Genomic DNA, 6582 nt, shown 5'->3' on the forward strand with positions numbered 1-6582 from the left:
ATATAACCCGAACTAACATATTTATTTCCAAAATCAATATTGCAAACATCATCTGTGAACTGAAATTCATAGCCATTTCTAGTCAAACTAGATATAGAAATGATGTTCTTAAAAGTATCAGGTACATATAAAATATTATCCAAACACAAAACATGTCCAAACATATAAAAAAATTTAGATCCTATGGCTAAAGCTTTAACAGTTGAGCCATTGCCAATCTAGACTCTAACATCTTGAGAACGCAAGTTGATACTATTTACTAGTTCCTGCATATCACTAGAAATGTGAGAACTGGCACTAGTATCTAAAACCCAAGCTGTAGATGAACTATGAGTATCATCAGAATCTAAATAACAAGATATGGACATACCTTCCGAAGGTTTATCCTTCTTATCCTTCAGAGAAGCAAGATACTCTAGGCAGTTATTTTTCCAGTGCCCATCCTTCTGATAGCAGAAACACTTTCCTTTGCCTCCATCAGCTTAGTCTTCCCTTTCTGTTTAGCTATTTTCTTAGAAAGACCAGGAATCTGAGGTTTCTTTTTCTTATTGCCCTTCTTCTTGTTGGACCTTCCAGCAGAAGAAGATGTAATCAAAGCAACCTTTTTTCCTTTATTGCCCGACATATTCTTTTGGGCAATAACTAGCATGTTGAGTAAACCAGCTAAGGTGCATTCCTATTTAGTCATATGAAAATTTGTCAAAAAATTTCCAAAAGACTCAGGAAGGGACTAAAGGATCAAATCCATCTATAGTTTGAAATCCATGTTGAAGTCAAGATGTTCCAAGTGCTCAATCAGTCGAATCATTTTGTGGACATGATCCCCAACATTCTGTCCCTCAGACATCCTCATGCGTAACAGTTGTCTAGATATCTCATACCTAACATTCCTGCTGTACTCACCATACAACTCTTGTAAGTGAAGGAGGATTTCACTCGCACTCTGCATGTTCTCATGCTGCTTCTGTAACTCATTACTCATAGAAGCAAGCATGTAACACTTACCTCTCATATCATGCTCCTTCCACTTGTCCAAAGCTTCATGTTCCTCTTGAGTGGCCTCTGGAGGTAAGGGACCAGGAACATTTAAATCTAGAACATATCTTATATGTTTAAGGTTCAGGACAAGTTTCAAATTTCTTAGCCAATCAGACAGATTAGGTCCTGTCAACCTATTGCGATCAAGTATGCTTGCAAGAATTTTGGATGGTGGTGGTTGTTCTGTGCTCATTATTATCAGAAAATTAGCTGCAGAAAATAACCAGATTAATTAGTAAATGCATCATGTAATTAACCAAAATGATTATGGTCTTTTAATCAAATTGGTCCTCCCACTAACTTAGCGAATCCTACACTTCCAAAGTAGAAAACGAAAATCCTAGTTGGATGGATTTCTAGTGGGTGATTGAATTCTTATAATTCTATTGAACATCCTCAGGTACATCTATTATTGGAATTACAATAAACTATAAGTGAGCAACTCCTTGCCCATCACATCCCATGTGAGGTTCAATCCTTTACCTAGCCCCTAATGCTCAAAATCTCAGGTACATCCATTATTGACTTATCTTGCATTAGTTAAGTTGATCACATTAAGCTAGTAATTATGCAAATAATTTTAATGTCCTCGGGTACATCCAATATTGGCCACCAAACCATTTACATATTTATAACATCTCATGCTTAACAATTATTCTTAAGAAAATCTCTTAAATTAATTGCATCTTATGCAAGTATTTAAAATTTCTTAAAATAATTGCCTCAATAGAGGGCCCATGTTATAATTACTTTAATTATAGCATTTCCAACTTAATCATTTGTTTGGAAGATTTTATGGTCATCCTAATTACTATTAAGGTCTCACTTTGCACATTATCCATTTAGCATGCATATATCATATACTACATACATTTACATACATCTCATGCATTCATTGACAATAAATAAATATGGTATGATCATGGACTTTCTAAGAGATTCAATTCTGAGCCACCAAGAATTGAATCAGGGCATTCCTAGGTGCATTTTATTCATTCTTATTACAAGAGTTGCTGAAGGAGTACATAATCAACACTTGATCTTGAATTCCTCCCACTGGTCCCACCAATGCTCTTGACCTCCTTGAACTTCTTGCAATCCAATATTACATAGTAATCCTTGGCATACCAAGGCGAATTTACAATAACTTAAATAAATGAAATTACAACCCAAAAATTATTACAAACTTAATAATACATGCCCAAAATAAATTGAAATAAATTAATTAATTTACAATCCCAAAGAAACATAATAGAAATAAATCTAATCACATTGGTCTTTTATAGTCCATGATCATTCATTATGCATATCACTATTTAACAATTAAATAAAACATACATAATTAAATTAAATTGAATATCTCATATTTAACTTAAAAATTCATATTTGAATCTCATTCAAACAAATTTAAAAATTTATATTTGAATCACATTCAAACAACCTTAAAAATTCAGATTTGAATCACATTCAAACAATTTTAAAAAATTCAGATCTGAATATTATTCAAACAACTTTAAAAAATTCAGATTTGAATATGATTCAAATAACTTTAAAAATTCAGATTTGAATCACATTTAAACAACTTTTAAAATTTAGATTTGAATCACATTCAAACAATTTTTAAAATTCTAATTTGAATCAAAATTTAGTTGTGTGATTAAAACTACTAATTAAACACTTTAATTAGTCATAGGATAGGCCTTAGATCATACAACAACTGCAGAATTGTAAAGCCAAACCTTGCACCACCCATGAAGCCACAAACGTTGCGCGCCATGTTGGTGTTCTTCAAGCATGCCGCCACACATCCATTGCAACCAGCATTGGGTAAATCATCTCATGATCAAAACACACAATTAAATCATATAACCAACAATCTAAATGGAAAATATAGTGGCTCTGATACCAATTGAAGGAGCGGAAGCATGAAAAACACAAGTTTATACCATTGAATTCAAAATTTTTCACCTAAGGTCGCATGCATCATGGAAGATTTATTTTTATCTATTTGATTTCAACGATAAACAACATATTAAAACTCTTTTAATATGTTTTTAAATCTGTATTTGCCATTTAAGATTTTAAAATTAATCAGATTAATTTTAGAATCCTAGATTAGATCAAGAACAAATACACTAACCTCTTAATGCACTGCAGTGTATTTGTGCCTTTCAGATGCGTCTTCTGGACACCAGATGTTGTCCCTCTAGCTTGTCCGCACCAAGAACACCTATGGCAGCCCTTGAACAGCTTCTAAAGCTTTTTCTATTATTTAGAAAATCAAGTTCTGCCTTTTAAGAGATCAAAGATGTAAACAGAACACTAGAAACAATTTCTAGTATTTTTAATTCAAGAGATTGTTTGCTAATCTCTTGGAATAGATGAGAGATGAAGAAGAAGAGAGGGAGAGCTTCAAAGTGGAGGCACAAAGGAGGAGCAGCTGCTGGTTGTGTTGTTTTCTTTTCATAACAACACTTATATAGCTAGGTCAACACATTAAACCCTTGCCACATGTCACCCTCTGATTGGTTCTTGGTTTAATTGACCCAATCACAATGTGCCAAGTGTCAAACCTATATTTAATCTTAATTTTAATCATCTTACATGATTAAAAGACATTTGGCAAGCTTATGTGGAATGCCATGTGTCACCATCTCATGGTGCCACATGTCACCCTCTGAAATGACCAAAATGCCCCTGTGTCTTAATTTTGAGTTCTTAACCCAACATAATTATTTCTCTTCTTCTAATCAATTTATATCAAATATAAATTAATTAATTAATTTTTATTAATTAATCTCTCATTAATTAAATTCATATTTAACACTTTAAATATAAATTTAACTTATACTGTACATCCAAAAACATAGATTTGGTTTCAAGTTATGCTAGGGACTTTGCAATCTAATTGCAAACCAAACCTATTTAATTAATCAATTAAACTCTTTAATTAATTAATTAAATCATATTTAATTAGGTGATTACTTGTGTATGTGTGTGACTTACTTGGCTCATCATTAATTGACAATGAGACATGATATCAACTCTTAACATCATCAGAACTCTTTCTTACCATAAATGATTTCTCTAAATCATTTTATGTATCTCCTAGATCATGGTTAAAACCTAGCATAGCATGCCATGGTCACCCAATTAGTAATAAGGTTTACCTTAAATGAACCTATAATCATATGTTACCATGCACTAGAATCTCTCTGTTACAAAATCCCAACTCAAGCTGGTGTCATGGTTTATGTCAAACTCCATTTGCTATGAATATTATGTTCACTTTCAATTCCAGTTCTTGATTAAAAGATTTTCTCATCAGAAACTCTTTTTTGATTAAATCTATCTGTCTTGGCCAGGAACTTGAAACATCAAGAACAATTATATGAACATAGGATTTTATCTCTATATACTTAGAGGAACAGATTCCATCTTGATCAATACCTACCTCCATATATAACTAGTGGGAGCCAACACATGCCCATTTACCCATACACAGTACAAGTATAAAAGTAGTATCAAACTCAAACCAACTATATATAAGATAACTGTGCTATCTCATGTCTAAAAATTACATGCACTGATATGATTTATGACAATGCATTGACAAGAGTATACTCCATGTGCTTGTCATAAGTGTCACTGGTTCGGCCCACGTATCATGTATAAGTGCCTATCATGCTTGTTCTATGGCATGAGACTCACCATTCCATCTTATTTATATCTCACATAAATAACTTGGGAACAAACATGAATACAATATTTCTGGATAAGTCATGTCCTTATTATGAAGTATCCTCGATTGTGAACCTATTTATGATACTTTGTACTAGAAATACTGTCACTCATATTCTTAACAACTTAAGAATAGAATTTCTAACAAAATATCAATGGACCTTTTCTATTACACATAAATATATTATGTAAACAGAAAAGTGAAAATGCCTTTTTATTAATAAAAACATGTACAAGATACATACTAAATAATATGCTCTAGGGCATACTACTAACAATTTCATAGCATTAAAGATATTAAATTTGACAGTCTCTCCATTAAACTCCATAGTTAAGGTACCATCATCCACATCAATTTTTGTATTGGCAGTTTCTAAGAAAGGTTTTCCAAACAAAATCAAAGCTGACTTTGATGTGGGAACACTATCCTCCATATCCAGAATGTAGAAATCTGCAAGAAAAATCAATTCTCTAACCTGCACCAACACAACCTCATCTATGACCAATGGATAAGCATTAGAACGATTAGCTAACTGAATAATAACACTGGTTTCTTTCAAAGGACCGAAATTTAAAGTTTGAAAAACTGAATTTGACATAACATTGATAGATGCTTCTAAATTTGCTATTGCACTTTCAAATCTAGAATCACCTATTTTGCAGGGAATAGAAAATGAACCTAGATCCTTACACTTAGGGGGTAATTTTCGCTGAATTAATGCCGATACATTTTCCCCCACATTGATCGTCTCATTATTCCTCAATTTGCGCTTTGTAGTGCATAATTCCTTAAGGAATTTAGCATACCTGGGAATTTATTTGATCGCATCAAGTAAAGGTATATTAACCTCTACTTTCCTGAAAGTCTCAAAAATTTCTTTCTCTTGTTCTTCTTTCTTTGTTTTGGCCAACCTATAGGGGAATGGAGGAAGAACAAAATTGTTAACCTTATTCAGTTTAGGTTTAATATTTACTTCAACTTCAGGAACTTCAGGCTCTATTTCTCCTTGCTTCTTCTTTCTTGTTGACTCATGTGGAGTTTGGTTATCAACTTCTTTCCCATTTCACAATAGTATAGCACTCGCATTTTCTCTGGGATTCATGACTGTTTGTGTTGGGAGCTTTCCAGAACCTTGAGCTTCTAGTTTGCTCACAGATGAAGCTAACTGACCAATCTGCCTCTTTATGTTTTGAATGTTATTTCTGGTCTACTATTGAAACTGTTGTGTATTGTTAGCCAATGCCTTAACAATTTCATCAAGTGACATACCTTAATTTGAGGGAGGCAGAGGTGGTAGTGGTTAATTCACTTGTGGTCTTTGCCGCTGGTATCGATTTTGCACAGGTTGATTCCCATAACTCAGATTGGGAAGATCTTGCCATCCTGGATTATAAGTATTAGAAAAGGGATTATACCTGCGTTGTGGCTGTCCATAATTTCCTACTGCATTAGCATGTTGCATTGATTCATCCTCTTGTAATGCAGGACACATGTCAATAGCATGACCCAAACTTGAACAAATTCCACATACCTTAACAGTTTGCATGTTCCCTATAGCCAACTGACTCACCTAGGAAGTTAAATCAGAAATTTATTTCTCAAGGTTAGATGTACTTACCTCATTAACCTTCATAGGTGTGTGATCCATTCTCATTCCAAACTACTGAGAATTTGCTACCATGTTAGTAATCAGCCTCCTTGCTTCATCTGGTGCCTTGTCAACCAAAGCTCCTCCACTAGCAGCATCTATCATACTGTGGTCCATTGGTAGAAATCCCTTATAAAAATACTGAATCAAAAGC

This window comes from Hevea brasiliensis, chromosome 4, assembly GCF_030052815.1.
Source record: "Hevea brasiliensis isolate MT/VB/25A 57/8 chromosome 4, ASM3005281v1, whole genome shotgun sequence".
NCBI classification, from domain to species: Eukaryota; Viridiplantae; Streptophyta; class Magnoliopsida; order Malpighiales; family Euphorbiaceae; genus Hevea; species Hevea brasiliensis.